Raw genomic sequence first — 26,554 nt, 5'->3', positions numbered from 1 at the left:
AATATTCATTGCATGGTGTTACACAGTGTTGGTCAATAGGGTTGTTAAATACCACAAGATGAATATTAATTGCATGGTGTTATACAGTGTTGGTCAATAGGGTTGTTTAATACCACAAGATGAATATTCATGGTGTTATACAGTGTTGGTCAATAGGGTTGTGAAATACCACAAGATGACTATTCATGGTGATATACAGTGTTGGTAAATAGGGTTGTTAAATACCACAAGATGAATATTCATGGTGTTATACAGTGTTGGTCAATAGGGTTGTTAAATACCACAAGATGAATATTTATGGGGTTATACAGTGTTGGTCAATAGAGTTGTTAAATACCACAAGATGAATACTCATCGTGTTATACCGAGTTGGTCAATAGGGTTGTTAAATACCACAAGATGAATAGTCATTACATGGTGTTATACAGTGTTGGTCAATAGGGTTGTTAAATACCACAATATTAATATTCATGTTGTTATACAGTGTTGGTCAATAGAGTTGTTAAATACCACAAGATGAATATTCATGATGTTATTGTCACGCCTTGGTCTTAGTATTGTGTGTTTTAGTTTATTAGTTAGTCAGACCAGGGTGTGACATGGGGTTATGTATTGTTTTTTCGTATTGGGGTTTGTAGTGTTTGGGATTGTAGTTGATTAGGGGTGTGTGTGTGTTATACAGGTTGGCTGCCAAAGGCGGTTCTCAATCAGAGTCAGGTGCTTCTCGTTGTCGCTGATTGGGAACCGTATTTAGGTAGCCTGTATTTCGCTTTGCATTTCGTGGGTGATTGTTCCTGTCTCTGTGTTAGTTTCACCAGTCAGGCTGTATTAGGTTTCGTTCTGTTTGTTGTTTTTTTATTTAGTTATTTATGTTAGTTCGTTCGTTTTTGTCTTTATAATAAACATGAGTAACTTACACGCTGCATTTCGGTCCGACTCTCCTTCAACTAAACAAGAACGCCATTACAGAATCACCCACCAAACTCGGACCGAGCAGCGTGTCAACAGGCAGGAGCAGCGCAAAGATGAGCCGCGCAAAGAGGAGCCGCGTTTTAAGGATTTTTGGACATGGGAGGAAATCCTGGACGGAAGAGGACCCTGGGCTAAACCAGAAGAGTGTAGCCGCCCTAAAGCGCAGCAGGCGAAGAGTAAACCGGAGCAGCGTGTTAACAGGCAGCGACAGTTGGAGCAGCAAAGGGAGGAGGAATTATTCAGAGAATGGACATGGGATTTAACGACGTGGGAAGAAATAGATAGGTGGGCGGCCGACCCAGAGAGAGTGCCGGAGCCCGCCTGGGATTCACTGGAGCAGTGCGAAGAGGGCTATCGAAGAATGGAGTTGAAAAGAAAGTCACGGCGGCGCAGAGCGAAAACCCGAAAAGCAGCCCCCAAAATTTTTTGGGGGGGGCTATCAGGGAGTATGGCTGCGTCAGGTAGGAGACCTGCGCAATCTCCCTGTGCATACCGGAGGGCTAGAGAGACCGGACAGGCACCGTGTTATGCAGAGGTGCGCACGGTGTCCCCAGTGCGGGTGCATAGCCCGGTGCGGTATATTTCAGCTCCGCGTATTGGCCGGGCTAGATTGAGCGTCGAGCCAAATGCTATGAAGCCGGCTCTACGCATCCGTTCTCCAGTGCGTCTCCTTGGGCCGGTTTTCATGGCACCAGCCTTGCGCTCTGTTTCTCCGGTTAGCCCACATAGCCCAGTGCGGGCTATTTCTCCTCACAGCACTGGCAGGGCAACCGAGAGTATTCAACCAGGTAAGGTTGGGCAGGCTCGGTGCTCAAGAGCTCCAGTGCGCCTGCACGGTCCGGTCTATCCAGAACCACCTCCACACCCCAGCCCTCCAGTAGCAGCTCCCCGCACTAGGCTTCCTGTGCGTGTCCTCGGCCAAATACCACCAGTGCCAGCACCACGCATCAGGCCTACAGTGCGCCTCGCCTGTTCAGCGCAGCCAGCGCTTTCTCCCTCTCCTGCGCTGTCGGAGTCTCCCGTCTGTTCAGCGGTTCTAGAGCCTTCCTCCTCTACAGCGCTGCCGGAGCCTCCTGTCTGTATACAGCAGCCTGAGCTGCTAGTCTGCATGGAGTTGCCAGTCTGCATGGAGCTGCCAATCTGCAAGAAGCCGCCAGAGCTGTCAATCTGCATGAAACAGCCTGAGCCGTCAGTCAGCATGAAGCAGCCAGATCTGCCAGTCAACCAGACGCTTCCAGATCTGCCAGTCTGCATGGAGTTGCCAGTCTGCATGGAGCTGCCAATCTGCAGGAAGCCGCCAGAGCTGTCAATCTGCATGAAACAGCCTGAGCCGTCAGTCAGCATGAAGCAGCCAGATCTGCCAGTCAACCAGACGCTTCCAGATCTGCTAGTCTGCATGGAGTTGCCAGTCTGCATGGAGCTGCCAATCTGCAGGAAGCCGCCAGAGCTGTCAATCTGCATGAAACAGCCTGAGCCGTCAGTCAGCATGAAGCAGCCAGATCTGCCAGTCAACCAGACGCTTCCAGATCTGCCAGTCAGCCAGACCATTCCAGTCAGCCAGACTCCTCCAGATCTGCCAGTCAACCAGACTCTTCCAGATCTGCCAATCAACCAGACTCTTCCAGATCTGCCAATCAACCAGACTCTTCCAGATCTGCCAATCAACCAGACTCTTCCAGATCTGCCAGTCAACCAGACTCTTCCAGATCTGCTAGTCAGCCAGGATCCGCCAGTCGGCCAGGATCCGCCAGTCAGCCAGGATCCGCCAGTCAGCCAGGATCTGCCAGTCAGCCAGGATCCGCCAGTCAGCATGAAGCAGCCAGATCTGCCAGTCGGCCAGGATCCGCCAGTCAGCCAGGATCCGCCAGTCAGCCTGGATCTGCCGGATTCTACTTCCTGGCTGGGCTTTTTCTCAGTACTGGGCTTTTTCTCAGTGCTGAGCTGCCCCTCTGTCCCGAGCTGCCCCTCTGTCCCGAGCTGCCCCTCTGTCCCGAGCTGCCCCTCAGTCCCGAGCTGCCCCTCAGTCCCGAGCTGCCCCTCAGTCCCGAGCTGCCCCTCAGTCCCGAGCTGCCCCTCAGTCACGAGCTGCTTTTCTATTATGTAGGGTTCTGGGTGAGGACTATTCGGCCATGGTCGGCGGTTAGGGTGGATTATCCATGGACGCGAAGGGGAGGAACATTGACATTTATGAAGTGGGGTCCACGTCCGGAGCCGGAACCGCCACCATGGACAGACGCCCACCCGGACCCTCCCTATGGTTTTGAGGTGCGTTCGGGAGTCCGCACCTTAGGGGGGTTCTGTCACGCCTTGGTCTTAGTATTGTGTGTTTTAGTTTATTAGTTAGTCAGACCAGGGTGTGACATGGGGTTATGTATTGTTTTTTCGTATTGGGGTTTGTAGTGTTTGGGATTGTAGTTGATTAGGGGTGTGTGTGTGTTATATAGGTTGGCTGCCAAAGGCGGTTCTCAATCAGAGTCAGGTGCTTCTCGTTGTCGCTGATTGGGAACCGTATTTAGGTAGCCTGTATTTCGCTTTGCATTTCGTGGGTGATTGTTCCTGTCTCTGTGTTAGTTTCACCAGTCAGGCTGTATTAGGTTTCGTTCTGTTTGTTGTTTTTTTTGTATTTATTTAGTTATTCATGTTAGTTCGTTCGTTTTTGTCTTTATAATAAACATGAGTAACTTACGCTGCATTTCGGTCCGACTCTCCTTCAACTAAACAAGAACGCCGTTACAGTTATACAGTGTTGTTCAATAGGGTTGTTAAATACCACAAGATTAATATTCATGGGGTTATACAGTGTTGGTCAATAGGGTTGTTAAATACCACAAGATGAATATTCATGGTGTTATACAGTGTTGTTCAATAGGGTTGTTAAATACCACAAGATTAATATTCATGGGGTTATACAGTGTTGGTCAATAGGGTTGTTAAATACCACAAGATGAATATTCATGATGTTATACAGTGTTGGTCAATAGGGTTGTTAAATACCACAAGATGAATATTCATGTTGTTATACAGTGTTGGTCAATAGAGTTGTTAAATACCACAAGATGAATATTCATGGTGTTATACAGTGTTGGCCAATAGGGTTGTTAAATACCACAAGATGAATATTCATTGTGTTATACAGTGTTGGTCAATAGGGTTGTTTAATACCACAAGATGAATATTCATTGCATGGTGTTATACAGTGTTGGTCAATAGGGTTGTTAAATACCACAATATGAATATTCATTGTGTTATACAGTGTTGGTCAATAGGGTTGTTTAATACAACAATATGAATATTCATTGCATGGTGTTATACAGTGTTGGTCAATAGGGTTGTTTAATACCACAAGATGAATATTCATTGCATGGTGTTATACAGTGTTGGTCAATAGGGTTGTTTAATACCACAAGATGAATATTCATTGCATGGTGTTATACAGTGTTGGTCAATAGGGTTGTTAAATACCACAAGATGAATATGCATTGTGTCATACAGTGTTGGTCAATAGGGTTGTTAAATACCACAAGATTAATATTCATGGTGTTATACAGTGTTGGTCAATAGGGTTGTTAAATACCACAAGATCAATATTTATTACATTTTTTTATTTTTTTTATTTTCACCTTTATTGAACCAGGTAGGCAAGTTGAGAACAAGTTCTCATTTACAATTGCAACCTGGCCAAGATAAAGCAAAGCAGTTCGACACATACAACGACACAGAGTTACACATGGAGTAAAACAAACATACAGTCAATAATTGTTTGGGCTAAATTATAGTTGGGCTATGTACAGGTGCAGTAATCTGTGAGCTGCTCTGATAATTGGTGCTTAAAGCTTGTGAGGGAGATAAGTGTTTCCAGTTTCAGAGATTTTTGTAGTTCGTTCCAGTCATTGGCAGCAGAGAACTGGAAGGAGAGGCGGCCAAAGAAAGAATTGGTTTTGGGGGTGACTAGAGCGATATACCTGCTGGAGCATGTGCTACAGGTGGGAGATGCTATGGTGACCAGCGAGCTGAGATAAGGGGGGACTTTACCTAGCAGGATCTTGTAGATGACATGGAGCCAGTGGGTTTGGCGACGAGTATGAAGCGAGGGCCAGCCAACGAGAGCGTACAGGTCGCAATGGTGGGTAGTGTATGGGGCTTTGGTGACAAAACGGATTGCACTGTGATAGACTGCATCCAATTTGTTGAGTAGGGTATTGGAGGCTATTTTGTAAATGACATCGCCAAAATCGAGGAATGGTAGGATGGTCAGTTTTACAAGGGTATGTTTAGCAGCATGAGTGAAGGATGCTTTTTTGCGAAATAGGAAGCCAATTCTAGATTTAACTTTGGATTGGAGATGTTTGATATGGGTCTGGAAGGAGAGTTTACAGTCTAACCAGACACCTAAGTATTTGTAGTTGTCCACGTATTCTAAGTCAGAGCCGTCTAGAGTAGTGATGTTGGACAGGCGGGCAGATGCAGGTATCTGTCGGTTGAAGAGCATGCATTTAGTTTTACTTGTATTTAAGAGTAATTGGAGGCCGCGGAAGGAGAGTTCTATGGCATTGAAGCTTGCCTGGAGGGTTGTTAACACAGTGTCCAAAGAAGGGCCAGAAGTATACAGAATGGTGTCGTCTGAGTAGAGGTGGATCAGTGACTCACCAGCAGCAAGAGCGACCTCATTAATGTATACAGAGAAGAGTCGGTCCAAGAATTTAACCCTGTGGCACCCCCATAGAGACTGCCAGAGGTCCGGACAGCAGACCCTCCGATTTGACACACTGAACTCTATCAGAGAAGTAGTTGGTGAACCAGGCGAGGCAATCATTTGAGAAACCAAGGCTGTCGAGTCTGCCGATGAGGATGTGGTGATTGACAGTCGAAAGCCTTGGCCAGGTCAATGAATACGGCTGCACAGTAATGTTTCTTATCGATGGCGGTTAAGATATTGTTTAGGACCTTGAGCGTTCCTGAGGTGCACCCATGACCAGCTCTGAAACCAGATTGTACAGCAGAGAATGTATGGTGAGATTCGAAATGGTCGGTAATCTGTTTGTTGACTTGGCTTTCGAAGACCTTAGAAAGGCATGGTAGGATAGATATAGGTCTGTAGCAGTTTGGGTCAAGAGGGTCCCCCCCTTTGACGAGGGGGATGACCGCAGCTGCTTTCCAATCTTTGGGCATCTCAGACGACATGAAAGAGAGGTTGAACAGGCTTGTAATAGGGGTGGCAACAATTTTGGCAGATAGTTTTAGAAAGAAAGGGTCCAGATTGTCTAGCCCGGCTGATTTGTAGGTGTTAACACATGGTGTTATAAAGTGTTGGTCAATATGGTTGTTAAATACCACAAGATGAATATTCATGGTGTTATACAGTGTTAGTCAATAGGGTTGTGAAATACCACAAGATGACTATTCATGGTGATATACAGTGTTGGTAAATAGGGTTGTTAAATACCACAAGATGAATATTCATGGTGTTATACAGTGTTGGTCAATAGGGTTGTTAAATACCACAAGATGAATATTCATTGCATGGTGTTATACAGTTTTGGTCAATAAGGTTGTTTATTACCACAACATGAATATTCATTGCATGGTGTTATACAGTGTTGGTCAATAGGGTTGTTAAATACCACAAGATGAATATTCATTGCATGGTGTTATACAGTGTTGGTCAATAGGGTTGTTTAATACCACAAAATGAATATTCATTGCATGGTGTTATACAGTGTTGGTCAATAGGGTTGTTAAATAGCACTAGATGAATAGTCATTACATGGTGTTATACAATGTTTGTAACGGCGTTCTTCGTTTGTCGAAAGAAAGTCGGACCGAAATGCAGCGTGTTGGTTACTCATGTTCTTTAATGGAACAAATGACGATACACAAAATAACTTATAAATACAAAAAAAAAAAAAAAAACGGAACGTGAAACCTATTACAGCCTATCTGGTGAACACTACACAGAGACAGGAACAATCACCCACGAAATACAAAGTGAAACCCAGGCTACCTAAATACAGTTCCCAATCAGAGACAACGAGAATCACCTGACTCTGATTGAGAACCACCTCAGGCAGCCAAACCTATGCAACACACACCCCTAATCAGCCACAATCCCAATAACTAAAAAACCCCACTAAGAAATACAACAAACAATAAACCCATGTCACACCCTGGCCTGACCAACTAATTAACTAAAACACAAAATACTAAGACCAAGGCGTGACAGAACCCCCCCCCCCTAAGGTGCGGACTCCCGAACGCACCTCAAAACCATAGGGAGGGTCCGGGTGGGCGTCTGTCCATGGTGGCGGTTCCGGCTCGGGACGTGGACCCCACTCCATAAATGTCATGGTTCCTCCCCTTCGCGTCCTGGGATGATCCACCCTCGCCGCCGACCATGGCCGAATAGTCCTCACCCAGAACCCCACTGAACTGAGGAGCAGCTCGGGACTGAGGGGCAGCTCGGGACTGAGGGGCAGCTCGGGACTGAGGGGCAGCACGGGACTGAGGGGCAGCTCGGGACCGAGGGGCAGCTCGGGACCGAGGGGCAGCTCGGGACCGAGGGGCAGCCCGGGACCGAGGGGCAGCCCGGGACCGAGAGGAAGCCCAGTACCGAGAGGAAGCCCAGTACCGAGAGGAAGCCCAGTACTGAGATAAAGCCCAGTCAGGCAGTTGAATCCGGCAGATCCTGGCTGACTGGCGGATCTGGAAGAGTCTGGTTGACTAGCAGATCTGGAAGAGTCTGGTTGACTGGCAGATCTGGAAGAGTCTGGCTGACTGGCAGATCTGGAAGAGTCTGGCTGTCTGGCAGATCTGGAAGAGTCTGGCTGTCTGGCAGATCTGGAAGAGTCTGGCTGTCTGGCAGATCTGGAAGAGTCTGGCTGACTGGCAGATCTGGAAGAGTCTGGCTGACTGGCGGATCTGGAAGAGTCTGGCTGACTGGCGGATCTGGAAGAGTCTGGCTGACTGGCAGATCTGGAAGAGTCTGGCTGACTGGCAGATCTGGAAGAGTCTGGCTGACTGGCAGATCCGGAAGAGTCTGGCTGACTGACGGCTCTGGCTGCTTCATGCTGACTGGCGGCTCTGGCTGCTCCATGCTGACTGGCGGCTCTGGCTGCTCCATGCTGACTGGCGGCTCTGGCTGCTCCATGCAGATTGACAGCTCTGGCGGCTTCTTGCAGACTGACAGCTCTGACTGTTCCATGCAGACTAACAGCTTTGGCAGCTCCTTGCAGACTGGCAGCTCCTTGCAGACTGGCAGCTCCTTGCAGACTGGCAGCTCCTTGTAGACTGGCAGCTCCTTGCAGACTGGCAACTCCATGCAGACTGGCAACTCCATGCAGACTGGCAACTCCATGCAGACTGGCAGGTCCTTGCAGACTGGCAACTCCATGCAGTCTGGCAACTCCATGCATACTGGCAACTCTGGCTGCTCCAAGCAGACTGACAGCTCTGGCTGCTCCATGCAAACTGGCGGCTCTGGCTGCTCCATGCTGACTGGTGGCTCTGGCTGCTCCATGCAGATTGACAGCTCTGGCGGCTTCTTCTTTAGACCTCATCAGAGTCAGGCTCTGATTTGATTGGTGAAATACTATGCTAATGACCCATTAACCTGAGGAGCTGCTCTTTAGACCTCATCACAGTCAGGCTCTGATTTGATTGGTGAAATACTATGCCAATGACCCATTAACCTGAAGAGCTGCTCTTTAGACCTCATCAGAGTCAGGCTCTGATTTGATTGGTGAAATACTATGCTAATGACCCATTAACCTGAGGAGCTGCTCTTTAGACCTCATCAGAGTCAGGCTCTGATTTGATTGGTGAAATACTATGCTAATGACCCATTAACCTGAAGAGCTGCTCTTTAGACCTCATCAGAGTCAGGCTCTGATTTGATTGGTGAAATACTATGCTAATGACCCATTAACCTGAAGAGCTGCTCTTTAGACCTCATCAGAGTCAGGCTCTGATTTGATTGGTGAAATACTATGCTAATGACCCATTAACCTGAAGAGCTGCTCTTTAGACCACATCACAGTCAGGCTCTGATTTGATTGGTGAAATACTATGCTAATGACCCATTAACCTGAAGAGCTGCTCTTTAGACCACATCACAGTCAGGCTCTGATTTGATTGGTGAAATACTATGCTAATGACCCATTAACCTGAAGAGCTGCTCTTTAGACCTCATCAGAGTCAGGCTCTGATTTGATTGGTGAAATACTATGCTAATGACCCATTAACCTGAAGAGCTGCTCTTTAGACCTCATCAGAGTCAGGCTCTGATTTGATTGGTGAAATACTATGCTAATGACCCATTAACCTGAAGGGCTGCTCTTTAGACCTCATCAGAGTCAGGCTCTGATTTGATTGGTGAAATACTATGCTAATGACCCATTAACCTGAAGAGCTGCTCTTTAGACCTCATCACAGTCAGGCTCTGATTTGATTGGTGAAATACTATGCTAATGACCCATTAACCTGAAGAGCTGCTCTTTAGACCTCATCAGAGTCAGGCTCTGATTTGATTGGTGAAATACTATGCTAATGACCCATTAACCTGAAGAGCTCAACTCATGTGGCTTCTTCTTCTTCAGTCTACCAGACTAGGGTTCACATAGTGTTTAAATGGTACTTGTATCATTTGCTCTGCCTGGAGTGCCAGATGGACGGGGGTTGCGCTCTTAAGACAATTCAAGCTCAATTATGTCCACAGTAACCACAGTACAACATGCTAAGCTAAGCATTATAGGAACTATAGTCCCAGGTTCAAACTGTTTTGAGCATACAACTTGGTTTAAATGTGATCCATTTAGCAGACAAACCACAATGTGGGCTCACTCAGAACCCACTCCCCACACAGACATTGTCAGAACCGGATGAAGATGTCATCGCCGAAACGTTGGTTTCAATAAAGTTCACTGGTTAGAAGAGTGTGGAGTGTGGGACTTTCACTTGACTGTTTTCTAAGTTATACTCTGCAAGTCACCTCAAACGTGTTGACAATCCTCATGTGCACATCGTCATTGCATCAATACGCAAAATCACAAGTCCTCAAAATAGAACAAATTCTTTAGCAAACCTGTAAGGTTTCCATGTATATGCAGTCAATTGAATGGAGGGCAGTCGCTAGTCTCTGTCATCTACTTGCCATCATTTTGGTTTGTCTATTCTCTGTCCCCTAAAGACCTTTTCTGCCCTATCAGCTTGCTACCATTAGTCTTGTGCCTGGCTCGAGATAAAAAGCACACTAGAAATGCCACTGTCGGCAAACAGACCAGACAAGTTGCAAACTGTGCCTTGAGCACCTTGAGTGCTGCTAGAGCTCTTGATACATGCTGGGTATACAGTGCTCAGCAATCCCTCCGACACAAAAGGCGAGCAGACATTGCGGGAGGTGAGAGGTAGGGTCAGGACAGGTAAGAGAAATATGAGGAACTTCCATGGAGCGCTGGGTATCTGTTACGTAGGTCCATCCCATCGGCTGCCCAAGAGCGCCCATCTAACGCCTTGGCATATTGCTAAGCCAATCGCACGTTGAGAGAGAAAGAGAGAGAGAGAGAGAGAGCCCATCTAACGCATCTAACGCCTTGGCATATTGCTAATCCAATCGCACGTTGAGAGAGAGAAAGAGAGAGAGAGAGAGAGAGAGAGAACGCCCATCTAATGCATCTAACTTCTTGGCATATTGCTAAGCCAATCGCACGTTGAGAGAGAGAGAGAAAGAGAGAGAGAGAGAGAGCCCATCTAATGCATCTAACTTCTTGGCATATTGCTAAGCCAATCGCACGTTGAGAGAGAGAGAAAGATAGAAAGAGAGAGAGAGAACGCCCATCTAATGCATCTAACTTCTTGGCATATTGCTAAGCCAATCGCACGTTGAGAGAGAGAGAAAGAGAGAGAGAGAGAGCCCATCTAATGCATCTAACGCCTTGGCATATTGCTAAGCCAATCGCACGTTGAGAGAGAGAGAAAGAGAGAGAGAGAGAGAGAGCGCCCATCTAATGCATCTAACGCCTTGGCATATTGCTAAGCCAATCGCACGTTGAGAGAGAGAGAGCGCCCATCTAATGCATCTAACGCCTTGGCATATTGCTAAGCCAATCGCACGTTGAGAGAGAGAGAAAGAGAGAGAGAGAGAGAGAGAACGCCCATCTAATGCATCTAACTTCTTGGCATATTGCTAAGCCAATCGCACGTTGAGAGAGAGAGAAAGAGAGAGAGAGAGAGAACGCCCATCTAATGCATCTAACTTCTTGGCATATTGCTAATCCAATCGCACGTTGAGAGAGAGAGAGAAAGAGAGAGAGAGAGAGAGAGAGAGAGCCCATCTAATGCATCTAACTTCTTGGCATATTGCTAAGCCAATCGCACGTTGAGAGAGAGAGAAAGAGAGAGAGAGAGAGCCCATCTAATGCATCTAACTTCTTGGCATATTGCTAAGCCAATCGCACGTTGAGAGAGAGAGAAAGAGAGAGAGAGAGAGAGCGCCCATCTAATGCATCTAACGCCTTGGCATATTGCTAAGCCAATCGCACGTTGAGAGAGAGAGCGCCCATCTAATGCATCTAACGCCTTGGCATATTGCTAAGCCAATCGCACGTTGAGAGAGAGAGAAAGAAGAGAGAGAGAGAGAGAGAGAACGCCCATCTAATGCATCTAACTTCTTGGCATATTGCTAAGCCAATCGCACGTCGAGAGAGAGAGAAAGAGAGAGAGAGAGAGCGCCCATCTAATGCATCTAACACCTTGGCATATTGCTAAGCCAATCACACGTTGAGAGAGAGAGAGAAAGAGAGAGAGAGAGAGAGAGAGAGAGAGCCCATCTAATGCATCTAACGCCTTGGCATATTGCTAAGCCAATCGCACGTTGAGAGAGAGAGAAAGAGAGAGAGAGAGAGAGAGAGCCCATCTAATGCATCTAACGCCTTGGCATATTGCTAAGCCAATCGCACGTTGAGAGAGAGAGAAAGAGAGAGAGAGAGCGCCCATCTAATGCATCTAACGCCTTGGCATATTGCTAAGCCAATCGCACGTTGAGAGAGAGAGAGCGCCCATCTAATGCATCTAACGCCTTGGCATATTGCTAAGCCAATCGCACGTTGAGAGAGAGAGAGAGAGAGAGAGAACGCCCATCTAATGCATCTAACTTCTTGGCATATTGCTAAGCCAATCGCACGTTGAGAGAGAGAGAAAGAGAGAGAGAGCGCCCATCTAATGCATCTAACACCTTGGCATATTGCTAAGCCAATCACACGTTGAGAGAGAGAGAGAGAGAGAGAGAGAGAGAGAGAGAGAGAGAGAGAGAGAGAGAGAGACCATCTAATGCATCTAACGCCTTGGCATATTGCTAAGCCAATCGCACGTTGAGAGAGAGAGAGAAAGAGAGAGAGAGAGAGAGAGAGAGCGCCCATCTAATGCATCTAACGCCTTGGCATATTGCTAAGCCAATCGCACGTTGAGAGAGAGAGAAAAGAGAGAGAGAGAGAGAGAGAGAGAGAGAGAGAGAACGCCCATCTAATGCATCTAACTTCTTGGCATATTGCTAAGCCAATCGCACGTTGAGAGAGAGAGAAAGAGAGAGAGAGAGAGCGCCCATCTAATGCATCTAACGCCTTGACATATTGCTAAGCCAATCGCACGTTGAGAGAGAGAGAGAGAGAGAGAGAGAGCTCATCTAATGCATCTAACGCCTTGGCATATTGCTAAGCCAATCGCACGTTGAGAGAGAGAGAGAGAGAGAGAGAGAGAGAGAGAGCGCCCTTCTAATGCATCTAACGCCTTGGCATATTGCTAAGCCAATCGCACGTTGAGAGAGAGAGAGAGAGAGCGCCCATCTAATGCATCGAACGCTTTGGCATATTGCTAAGCCAATCGCACGTTGAGAGAGAGAGAAAGAGAGAGAGAAAGAGAGAGAGAGCGCCCATCTAATGCATCTAACTTCTTGCCATATTGCTAAGCCAATCGCACTTTGAGAGAGAGAAAGAGAGAGAGAGAGCGCCCATCTAATGCATCTAACTTCTTGGCATATTGCTAAGCCAATCGCACGTTGAGAGAGAGAGAAAGAGAGAGAGAGAGAGAGAGAGAGCCCATCTAATGCATCTAACTTCTTGGCATATTGCTAAGCCAATCGCACGTTGAGAGAGAGAGAAAGGGAGAGAGAGAGAGAGAACGCCCATCTAATGCATCGAACGCCTTGGCATATTGTGAGTGAGTGAGTGAGTGAGTGAGTGTGTGTGTGTGTCAGTGAGATAACTCTACATTTTCAGTTGAAAGACTCAATAAGTTTAACAGTGCAATCACATTGAAGACTTGACTCAAAAATGTTTTTAGTGTCCCTGAATGGTGTCACACTACCACAGTGCCATTTCAAACACAGATAGTGGCACACGAGATGAGATGGTAAACTTCTGAGATGCCATCAACCATACAATTTATCCACAAGTAGGTCATTTCACCCTATGAAGGCTCTCTCTTAATTGTGCAGAGTTAAGGCTGACAATGTGTCCGACAATGTGACTGACACGGTAATGCTCCGTGTCTTTTCTTTCCCTCTTCACAGAGAGAGATTACTTAGCGACCCCTGAATCATTTATTGACTGTGCAAGTGCTTTCTTTGAGATAGCAAACACTTGAGACGCAGGACAAAACAGGCCAGATGACAGAAGGTTTTGGAAGAGAGACAAAGGGCATGAATCACGGGGGTGACTCTCCCTGTGACTGGGTTAGTAGGGTGATTAAATACCATTAATATACACTACCGCTCAAAAGTTTTAGAACACCTACTTATTCAACGGTTTTTCTTTATTTGTACTATTTTACACATTGTAGAATAGTAGTGAAGACATCAAGACTATGAAATAACACAGACGGCTTGATTGAAACCGGCCCTTGTGCGGAGACAGGGAGTTACATTATGTTGTGATGAAGAAGAGTTTTTAAATGGAGGACTGAGGGTGGCTCTGCTGTTCCAGTGGGGGGGGGGGGGGGCAGAGAGACAGGCTGAATGGACGTTGCCGCAAGCTAAGCATCTCCTAGATTGAGCTGTCCATCTCGGGGAAATGAGTCTGAGTTAACACCTCGCCCATCGCCCTGGGACAGACAAGACTGGACTTCCTCCTCTTCTCTCTTCTTGATCATTCTAGTTATTCAGGAATGGATGGTGGCGTTGGACTGATCACACACACACACACACACACACACACACACACACACACACACACACACACACACACACACACACACACACACACACACACACACACACACCATTCCTCATCTTAACTCCCATTACTACCCACGCCGATATTATTACACGCCAGTCTGTGTCATTACTCCAACCAACAACCATTCTATAGGTGGATCCATATCCACACTACACTTTACAGTATATACACAATCCATTCAACTCCCATTCAATATTCCCACAATGACGACTACTAGCATTAAAACACTCCACTGAGGGATCACATTTAGACAAACATGTCCCCCGTTTAGTTGGGGCTAGAGGGGACAGACACAGACAGACATATAGACAGGGGGCCTCCTCCACTAAGGCCCATTAACAGCACTAACCTCCCCTGCTTTCGTAGGGACCCATCTCCCCTGTCACTCTTCCATCACTCTCCCTCTGTTCCCTCCCTTCCTCCCTCAGTCTTTCTTCTCTCACTCTTTCTCCCTTTGTTCCCTCCATCCCTCTCTCTCTAGGCCTGTATATTTGTCTAAGACCAGTGTGGGGAGGGTTCCTGGGGGAGTCTCATGATGGCTTTCGATGGCTGGGCTGTTATGACTATCTATGATAAGAGCCTTTTGCTCTGAGCCCCGCTGAGAGAGAGAAGCCAAAATAATTGACACACTATAAAGCATGAAGCCAAAATAATTGACACGCAATGAAATATATATTTAGAACGAGGCCCTGACTCGATCTCACAACTAGCTTAATTATTGGCTTACTGCTATTATAGTATATGTAAGACACATATACAGACATTGATCTCTGACTGGAGTCTGACTTAGTCATGGAGCTAACAGAACCTCTTCAGGCAGTACTTCTGCCAGTGAGCAGCAGGCCATAAGCCGACCCCTCAAAATCAATGTGCTGAGCGAAGCAGTCATTTTGGGTAACATGAGTGTTGTACAGGGTTAGGCAGGACCAGCGAGGCTGATGACTGCTTTGAGAGAGACGGAGAGAGAGAGAGAGAGAATAGCCCTAGCGCTTTCTGTGGCATTGAGCCATGTAGCGTGTGCCTCGCTTCTCTAATCGGCAAATGCTTCTTCTCGTGTATTGGACTAGAGGAAGAGAAAGAGGAGGAGAGAGAGAAATTAATTGCATGGGCCGGACGCAGGGGATAATCAGCCTCACACACACAATTCACGGGATTGAGCATGTGACCCTCACCGACACGTTTACTGAAACGTTGAAGCATGTCAACTGTCCCTGTAAATAGGAAAATAAACTCAAACTCACACATCTATTATATCCAGCAGCTGCATACTGTGGTTGGCTCAGCCAGCCTACATACTGTACAGTACACCCTCCAAACTAAACCCAACCTTTTAGTGACGTGATGTGTAATTACATGTGAAGGTAACGCTATAATATCAGACTATACAATTTATGTGAATTACCAAAATGGCAGCCTGCTGAAATGAGAGGCAGTGCAGTCTGATTAGTCGAGAGAGAGAGAGAGAGAGAGAGAGAGAGAGAGAGAGAGAGAGAGAGAGAGAGATGTCTGAGAGGTCAAATGTCTGCTGTTTGCTGATGATCTGGTACTTCTGTCACCAACCAAGGAGGGGCTACAGCAGCACCTAGATCTTATGCACAGATTCTGTCAGACCTGGGCCCTGACAGTAAATCTCAGTAAGACCAAAATAATGGTGTTCCAAAAAAGGTCCAGTCACCAGGACCACAAATACAAATTCCATCTAGACACTTTTGCCCTAGAGCACACAAAAAAACTGTACATACCTTGGCCTGAACATCAGCGCCACAGGTAACTTCCACAAAGCTGTGAACGATCTGAGAGACAAGGCAAGAAGAGCATTCTATGCCATCAAAAGGAACATAAATTTCAACATACCAATTAGGATTTGGCTAAAAATACTTGAATCAGTCATAGAGCCCATTGCCCTTTATGGTTGTGAGGTCTGGGGTCCGCTCACCAACCAAGACTTCACAAAATGGGACAAACACCAAATTGAGACTCTGCACGCAGAATTCTGCAAAAATATCCTCCGTGTACAACGTAGAACACCAAATAATGCATGCAGAGCAGAATTAGGCCGATATCCACTAATTATCAAAATCCAGAAAAGAGCCGTTAAATTCTATAACCACCTAAAAGGAAGCGATTCCCAAACCTTCCACAACAAAGCCATCACCTACAGAGAGATGAACCTGGAGAAGAGTCCCCTAAGCAACCTGGTCCTGGGGCTCTGTTCACAAACACAAACACACCTTACAGAGTCCCAGGACAGCAGCACAATTAGACCCAACCAAATCATGAGAAAACAAAAAGATAATTACTTGACACATTGGAAAGAATTAACAAAAAAACAGAGCAAACTAGAATGCTATTTGGCCCTACACAGAGAGTACACAGCGGCAGAATACCTGACCACTGTGACTGACCCAAAATTAAGGAAAGCTTTGACTATGTAAAGACTCAGCGAGCATAGCCTTGCTATTGAGAAAGGCCGCCGTAGGCAGACATGGCTCTCAAGAGAAGACAGGCTATGTGCTCACTGCCCACAAAATGAGGTGGAAACTGATCTGCACTTCCTAACCTCCTGCCCAATGTATGACCATATTAGAGAGACATATTTCCCTCAGAGTACACAGATCCACAAAGAATTCAAAAACAAATCCAATTTTGAAAAACTCCCATATCTACTCTCTGAAATTCCACAGTGTGCCATCAGAGCAGCAAGATTTGTGACCTGTTGCCACGAGAAAAGGGCAACCAGTGAAGAACACACACCATTGTAAATACAACCCATATCTATGCTTATTTATTTTATCTTGTGTCCTTTACAATTTGTACATTGTTAAAACACTGTATATATATATATATATATATATATATATATATATATAATATGACATTTGTAAGGTCTTTACTGTTTTGAAACTTCTGTATGTGTGATGTTTACTTGTTAATTTTTATTGTTTATTTCACTTTATATATTCACTTTATATATCATCTACCTTACTTGCTTTGGCAATGTTAACACATGTTTCCCATGCCAATAAAGCCCTTGAAATGAATTGAATTGAGAGAGAGACAGAGAGAGAGAGACACAGAGAGAGAGAGAGAGAGAGAGAGAGAGAGACAGAGAGAGAGAGAGACAGAGAGAGAGAGAGAGACACAGAGAGAGAGAGAGACACAGAGAGAGAGAGAGACACAGAGAGAGAGAGAGAGAGAGAGAGAGAAAGAGAGCCCAACTTCAATATCCTCTAATGTCATGTTGAAATGAAAATGTATAGTTCAATACAAACTAGCTGCAACGACCCTGGCTGCGCGCCTCTTTGATTTCCATATCGTGTGGCATGACCAAACGGGTGAGCTCCGTCAGACCGACGGGGGGAGGCGGCACCCAAAAAGCCCATACCTCCAGCAATCAGTTAGATTTTCCAACATTGGCGACTGATTGAATTTAAAGAGAGGGTGGTGGGCCGGTTCAAAGATGACATCCAATGGTAGTATGAAACGGAAAGAGCATCTTCATTTGGCAGCTAGGTGGTTGCGTTTGGCTAAAGAGCTAACAATGAATCATTCCTACTGCCTTTCACTTGCCTTTCTCAAGGTTGCACCTCGGAAAAGGACTCTTCATTTGCATTTTTTGCATTTCAGACTGTCTCCGAATATTCATGTTCATGTTCTGCTAAAGTTCATTAAAACGTTTTCCACAACATCTGTACCAACCACCACAGAACGTTCCCCCAAAGCTCTTCTTACGTTTCCAGGTAAAGTAATAACACAATGTTCTTAGAACATGCAGCAGCAACAAAATGTGGGAACAATAGAATTGATTCTGAGGAAATATTATGAGAACATTCTGTTAATGTTGATGCCGATATTACTACTAACACCTATAACAACAAACAACAAACATCCCTGGAACATTCTGCTAATGTTGATGCCGATATTACTACTAACACCTATAACAACAAACAACAAACATCCCTGGAACATTCTGCTAATGTTGATGCCGATATTACTACTAACACCTATAACAACAAACAACAAACATCCCTGGAACATTCTGTTAATGTTGATGCCGATATTACTACTAACACCTATAACAACAAACAACAAACATCCCTGGAACATTCTGTTAATGTTGATGCCGATATTACTACTAACACCTATAACAACAAACAACAAACATCCCTGGAACATTCTGCTAATGTTGATGCTGATATTACTACTAACACCTATAACAACAAACAACAAACATCCCTGTGAGTCGGTTGTTTAAGTTATTCTGTAAGGATAGGACATGATGATCCAGATTGGTTCTAAAAACATTACTTCCAAGATAATGCAAATAGTTCTGAAAACATTACTTCCAAGGTAATGCAAATAGTTCTGAAAACATTGCTGCAATGTTCTGTAAGGTAACATTATTGGATGATGTTGCCAAACTTTAAAAAAAAGCATTTCAAACTTCTTACATAATTACATTATATTAGGATATTGTCCAAGCATTACTATTTTATAGAATGGTAATCAAGTATATTTGAACCTGCAATCTGCCATCTTCAAGCCCTGTAGTCTACTTAGTCTGCTGCGCCACCAGGATCCTAATGATTCTAGTAGATTCCCCTTTGTACTGAAATACATAAATTATGATCCAAACTATGTTTCAGTACATATGCACATTATGTACACCTCACCGCAATTTAGCACGCAATCGTTTAACATGATTTCTGAAATCAAGTTTCTAGGGAAAATAAAAGTCTTTCTAGATTTAGTCATCCTCTAAAACAAATGTTTCTTTCCCTAACAGATAATCATCTGGCCAATTTTTGTGTTTTGGGAACATATCTTTTGTGTTGTCACCACAATGTTACCACCCGACTGTTCCCACAACCTAATTAAACATTCTGGGAACATTTAAAGAACAGACTAAATGGGTTCTGGGAACGTTCTTGTAACGTCATTCGAATGTTTTATACAAACATTGTATTATCATCAGCACAACTGTCCAGTTGGCAACAACCTAATGAAAGCTCTTGGAATTTTCACAGAACCAATTTTGGTTTGCTGGGTACAAACTGGGTGAAAAATGACTTACCTCCCATCCGAAGGAGCTGTCTTTGACCGTGGCGCTCTGCAGTGCGCTGTGAGGTCCAAAGTGTTCTCCAATCCTGATCCGGGTTTTGGCCCATATCCCCAGGCCCGCTCCGGGAACCGAGGACTCGCGCAGCTCCAGGTCGCTGGGGACGGGAATGTTGCCGGGAATGTAGACGGGCACCTCGTAGGGCGAGCCTTCCTTGGGCGTGAAGGGGATCTCGTGGTGATGATGGTGGCTGGGATTGTGGTTGTTGGGGTGCGGGGGCAGGGGTCCTACGGAGATGTGAGACATGAGGCTGTCCTCGGTCTCCTCCTCCCCACTATCAACCCCTCCCGCCAGGAGGTGGGTCTCTGACTCGTGCATGCTGTCAACTGGCTCAATGTCATCTGAGAGAGGAAGAGAAAGTGAGAGAGTTAGTTTATGTACAATATCTTAAATATTCCACCATTGATTAACCACACACGTCAATTGAGAATCAAGGAGGGAGAGGAGAGGGAGAGAATCAAAGTGTATATGCCTTCAGAGTGAGAAAGAGATGCTTGACTACTAGATATTACTGCAGTAGCTTGGCGTGTTCTCTGCACTCATTCCATTTTGGGAGTTTATACCAGTATCACCAAAAGATATATTGTATAGACAGGACTTTTACACTGTAGACATGATCACCAATAGAACTTAACCCTACCGGGCTACTCTAGGACTGATCTACAAACTCACTCACACAACCCAAACAAGCGAAAGATGGAAAACCTAAGAAGCCTTCAGCCCAAGGTAGGGCAGCCTGCCACACAGTGTTCCCAGTCAAAACACCCCACCGTCAGAGGAAGCCCTGATGGGACATGGTGTTCCACTCAACCATCTCCTGCCGGGTCATCTTACAGATAATGGGGGAGAAATGACCCAGACATTGACAGTCACTTGCCCGTTTAGAATAGTCATCTATGCTTGTCACTGCTCTGTGGCTGACAGCGTAATTGTGCTGGTCGGGTTACCACCGTCCAGCGATAACGACAAAGACAAAGAATTAGAGAGGCACGAGTCTAGCTTGACACACCATCTGCATCAACTCCTAACTCCCCTCTCACACAGTCATGGCCAGATCACTTGGAGAAAGACAGATGTACGTTATACAGTTGAAGTCGGTTGAAGTTTACATACAACCTAGACAAATACATTTAAACGTTTTCAAAGTTCCTGACATTTAATCCTCGTAAAAATTCCCTGTTTTAGGTCAGTTCGGATCACTACTTTATTCTAAGAATGTAAAATGTCAGAATAATAGTAGAGAGAATGATTTATTTCAGCTTTCATTTCTTTCATCGCATTCCCGGTGGGTCAGAAGTTTGCATACACATTCCCAGAGTTCAATTCTCAGGCCGACTCTTTTCTCTGTATTTCTCAACGATGTCGCTCTTGCTGCGGGTGATTCCCTGAGAGAGATCCAGGAAGCTTATCATATAAACGCAGTAAAACCAAGCCTTTTACCTATGGTAATGATCAAGGTTTCATAGATGCCCAGACCAGGCAGACAATTAGGCGAAGGGAAACATGTACCCCAGCAGCAGCTTCCACTTTTCACAAATCAATTCAACTTTTAGAACCTCAGCCTATCTGGTGCAGTTTCCAAGAATCCACAGTGTTTTCGAAGCATTAAAACCTTTTCTCTCTCCCCTTAAACTGGCACCCATCGAGTGCAACAAGGGGTTGTTACTGTTACTTCCCTAATTTGAACAAACATAACTTGTGTTGGACAGAAACCGCTGGAGCGGAGCGCCAAGCAAAAAACCAAATGTGATTCAAAGCAGTCTTCTGGCCAGGAGTTAAGATAGTCCTCAGTTCTCTTATTCCTAAAGATCTGACACAAAAAGGGAAGGTTTAAACTAATCAGCACTGAAAAAACCTCCTCTCCTCTCTCTTCCTCCTTCTTGTTCCCTGTGACTTTCTAGTTGAGGCCATGTTCAACCATAAAATGTGCCACAAAAAAGGAGAGGAGAGGAGAGAGAAAAGTAAGCAGGAACAAGAGAGAGATGTTAGCACAGTCTCCCTGGGGGTTTCTTAAAGACCTCTGCTAGATAGTGCCTTCCTTTCTCCCATGTTGTTCTATCTCTCCCTGTCGCTCTTTGCACAGATAACTATTTATCCTGATTACGTCAGGGGTCAATCATTAACTCACACCTTGGGGGTCCTGGCGCTGACTGGGCCTACAATGGGCCGCTTGTTTGGCTCGTGTTATTCCACCGGAAACTACTGTGCACCCAGAGATCCCGGCAACATGAATGCATCCGATTTACTGGTCTGTATTTGGATCGTCCAGATAATCCATCTATAGATGCTCTACAGATGGTCATACCATCAACAATCTGTTGATAAGCAACTGCTTGCTAGGGTTACGGTTGGGGTTAGGTTTAGAGAAAGGGTAAGGGCTAAGTTTAAGGTTAGGATAAGGGTTAAGGTTAGTTGGTTAGTTGAAATGTTACTGATAGTCTGTAGAGCATATATAGATGGACTATCCAAATAAAGTGTTACCGATTCATTCAAACATGTTAAATGCGATTCTTTAATCTGGCCCCTTTGTTATTGTTATCTGTTGTGTAAAACAAGCGTTTCCCATTGACTTGGAGCTGCTCGTGGACAATAGGAAACGGAGCACAGAACCCATTCACATTGATGGGGCTGTAGTCTGTAGCTGGTCGAGAGCTGTGTCCACATCCCTAAGGATCTATGATGGCCCACACACACCAACAAAGTCATGAAGAGGGCACGACCACCTCTCTTCCCACTCTGGAGGCAACAAAGTTATACAAAGCTGCACAATTGCGAGCATCTTGACTGGCTGCATCACCGCCTGGTACGGCAAATGCTTGGCATCTAACCGCAATGCGCTACAGAAGGATTTGCGTACAGCCCAGTACATAACTGGGGTTGAGCTCCCTGCCATCCAGAACCATTATACGAGGCGGTGTCAGAGTACGACCACAACAATTGTCAAAGACTACAGCCACCCAAGTCATAGACAATTGTCTCTTCTACCGATGCACCAAGTCTGGAACCAACAGGACCCTGAACAGCTTCTACAGTTTGTTATATAGTTAACCAAACAGCTTCGGTACCCGGACTATGTGCATTGACCCTTTTTGCACTCACTTGTTTTACTCATCGCATATGCTTACGCCAATGTTCATTATCTTTCCTGTTGCCTCGTCATTTTAGTTCTGGTTATATGTATAGTACAAGTCAAAATATCGTCAAAAGTTTGGACACACCTGCTCATTTGAGTGTTTTTCTTTATTTTTACTATTTTCTACATTGTAGAATAATAGTGAAGACATCAAAACTATGAAATAACATATATGGAATCATGTAGTAACCAAAAAAGTGTTAAACAATACACCGTGGTATTAACCACAAAGACAACAATGTTAGCACAGCTGCTGACCTGCCTGTAGGAAAGGGAGACGCTGTGGAAGGGGACGAGGAGAGAGAAAAGGAGAAGGTACGATGTATGGATGGATGGTAGGATGGATGGATGGATGGATGGATGGATGGTAGGATGGATGGATGGATGGATTGATGGATGGTAGGATGGATGGATGGATTGATGTACGGATGGACAGATGTATGGATGTATGGATGACTCTGTACCGCTACCCTCTGTATACAGCCTCATTACTAACCTGTACACCTGCATACTGACTCTGTACCGTACCCTCTGTATACAGCCTCATTACTAACCTGTACCCCTGCATACTGACTCTGTACCGGTACCCTCTGTATACAGCCTCATTACTAACCTGTACCCCTGCATACTGACTCTGTATCGTACCCTCTGTATACAGCCTCATTACTAACCTGTACCCCTGCATACTGACTCTGTATCGTACCCTCTGTATACAGCCTCATTACTAACCTGTACCCCTGCATACTGACTCTGTACCGGTACCCTCTGTATACAGCCTCATTACTAACCTGTACCCCTGCATACTGACTCTGTACAGGTACCCTCTGTATACAGCCTCATTACTAACCTGTACCCCTGCATACTGACTCTGTACCGGTACCCTCTGTATACAGCCTCATTACTAACCTGTACCCCTGCATACTGACTCTGTACAGCTACCCTCTGTATACAGCCTCATTACTAACCTGTACCCCTGCATACTGACTCTGTATCGTACCCTCTGTATACAGCCTCATTACTAACCTGTACCCCTGCATACTGACTCTGTACCAGTACCCTCTGTATACAGCCTCATTACTAACCTGTACCCCTGCGTACTGACTCTGTACCGGTACCCTCTGTATACAGCCTCATTACTAACCTGTACCCCTGCATACTGACTCTGTACCGGTACCCTCTGTATACAGCCTCATTACTAACCTGTACCCCTGCAAACTGACTCTGTACCGGTACCCTCTGTATACAGCCTCATTACTAACCTGTACCCCTGCATACTGACTCTGTACCGGTACCCTCTGTATACATCCTCATTACTAACCTGTACCCCTGCATACTGACTCTGTACCAGTACCCTCTGTATACAGCCTCATTACTAACCTGTACCCCTGCATACTGACTCTGTATCGTACCCTCTGTATACAGCCTCATTACTAACCTGTACCCCTGCATACTGACTCTGTACCGGTACCCTCTGTATACAGCCTCATTACTAACCTGTACCCCTGCATACTGACTCTGTACCGGAACCCTCTGTATACAGCCTCATTACTAACCTGTACACCTGCATACTGACTCTGTATCGTACCCTCTGTATACAGCCTCATTACTAACCTGTACCCCTGCATACTGACTCTGTACCGGTACCCTCTGTATACAGCCTCATTACTAACCTGTACCCCTGCATACTGACTCTGTACCGGTACCCTCTGTATACAGCCTCATTACTAACCTGTACCCCTGCATACTGACTCTGTACCGGTACCCTCTGTATACAGCCTCATTACTAACCTGTACCCCTGCATACTGACTCTGTATCGTACCCTCTGTATACAGCCTCATTACTAACCTGTACCCCTGCATACTGACTCTGTACCGGTACCCTCTGTATACAGCCTCATTACTAACCTGTACCCCTGCATACTGACTCTGTACCGGTACCCTCTGTATACAGCCTAATTACTAACCTGTACCCCTGCAAACTGACTCTGTACCGGTACCCTCTGTATACAGCCTCATTACTAACCTGTACCCCTGCATACTGACTCTGTACCGGTACCCTCTGTATACAGCCTCATTACTAACCTGTACCCCTGCATACTGACTCTGTACCGGTACCCTCTGTATACAGCCTCATTACTAACCTGTACCCCTGCATACTGACTCTGTACCGTACCCTCTGTATACAGCCTCATTACTAACCTGTACCCCTGCATACTGACTCTGTACCGGTACCCTCTGTATACAGCCTCATTACTAACCTGTACCCCTGCATACTGACTCTGTACCGGTACCCTCTGTATACAGCCTCATTACTAACCTGTACCCCTGCATACTGACTCTGTATCGGTACCCTCTGTATACAGCCTCATTACTAACCTGTACCCCTGCATACTGACTCTGTACCGGTACCCTCTGTATACAGCCTCATTACTAACCTGTACCCCTGCATACTGACTCTGTACCAGTACCCTCTGTATACAGCCTCATTACTAACCTGTACCCCTGCATACTGACTCTGTATCGGTACCCTCTGTATACAGCCTCATTACTAACCTGTACCCCTGCATACTGACTCTGTAACGGTACCCTCTGTATACAGCCTCATTACTAACCTGTACCCCTGCATACTGACTCTGTATCGGTACCCTCTGTATACAGCCTCATTACTAACCTGTACCCCTGCATACTGACTCTGTACCGGTACCCTCTGTATACAGCCTCATTACTAACCTGTACCCCTGCATACTGACTCTGTACCAGTACCCTCTGTATACAGCCTCATTACTAACCTGTACCCCTGCATACTGACTCTGTATCGGTACCCTCTGTATACAGCCTCATTACTAACCTGTACCCCTGCATACTGACTCTGTAACGGTACCCTCTGTATACAGCCTCATTACTAACCTGTACCCCTGCATACTGACTCTGTACCGGTACCCTCTGTATACAGCCTCATTACTAACCTGTACCCCTGCATACTGACTCTGTACTGGTACCCTCTGTATACAGCCTCATTACTAACCTGTACCCCTGCATACTGACTCTGTACCGGTACCCTCTGTATACAGCCTCATTACTAACCTGTACCCCTGCATACTGACTCTGTACCAGTACCCTCTGTATACAGCCTCATTACTAACCTGTACCCCTGCATACTGACTCTGTACCGGTACCCTCTGTATACAGCCTCATTACTAACCTGTACCCCTGCATACTGACTCTGTACCGGAACCCTCTGTATACAGCCTCATTACTAACCTGTACCCCTGCATACTGACTCTGTAATGGTACCCTCTGTATACAGCCTCATTACTAACCTGTACCCCTGCATACTGACTCTGTACCGGAACCCTCTGTATACAGCCTCATTACTAACCTGTACCCCTGCATACTGACTCTGTACAGGTACCCTCTGTATACAGCCTCATTACTAACCTGTACCCCTGCATACTGACTCTGTATCAGTACCCTCTGTATACAGCCTCATTACTAACCTGTACCCCTGCAAACTGACTCTGTACCGGTACCCTCTGTATACAGCCTCATTACTAACCTTTACCCCTGCATACTGACTCTGTACCGGTACCCTCTGTATACAGCCTCATTACTAACCTGTACCCCTGCATACTGACTCTGTACCGGTACCCTCTGTATACAGCCTCATTACTAACCTGTACCCCTGCATACTGACTCTGTATCGGTACCCTCTGTATACAGCCTCATTACTAACCTGTACCCCTGCATACTGACTCTGTACCGGTACCCTCTGTATACAGCCTCATTACTAACCTTTACCCCTGCATACTGACTCTGTATCGTACCCTCTGTATACAGCCTCATTACTAACCTTTACCCCTGCATACTGACTCTGTATCGTACCCTCTGTATACAGCCTCATTACTAACCTGTACCCCTGCATACTGACTCTGTACCAGTACCCTCTGTATACAGCCTCATTACTAACCTGTACCCCTGCATACTGACTCTGTACCGGTACCCTCTGTATACAGCCTCATTACTAACCTGTACCCCTGCATACTGACTCTGTACCGGTACCCTCTGTATACAGCCTCATTACTAACCTGTACCCCTGCATACTGACTCTGT

General features: G+C 45.8%; 1 pseudogene; it reads right to left on the bottom strand.

The window, feature by feature from the left end:
* The window catches only part of LOC135527408 (histone-lysine N-methyltransferase PRDM16-like), a 472,536-nt pseudogene that overhangs the window by 371,755 nt on the left and 74,227 nt on the right, over positions 1 to 26,554 (bottom strand).

Source organism: Oncorhynchus masou, chromosome 33 (assembly GCF_036934945.1).
Source record: "Oncorhynchus masou masou isolate Uvic2021 chromosome 33, UVic_Omas_1.1, whole genome shotgun sequence".
Lineage (NCBI taxonomy): Eukaryota > Metazoa > Chordata > Actinopteri > Salmoniformes > Salmonidae > Oncorhynchus > Oncorhynchus masou.
The sequence above is the reverse complement of the archived record's forward strand: the minus strand, read 5'-3'. Positions and strand labels throughout refer to the sequence as shown.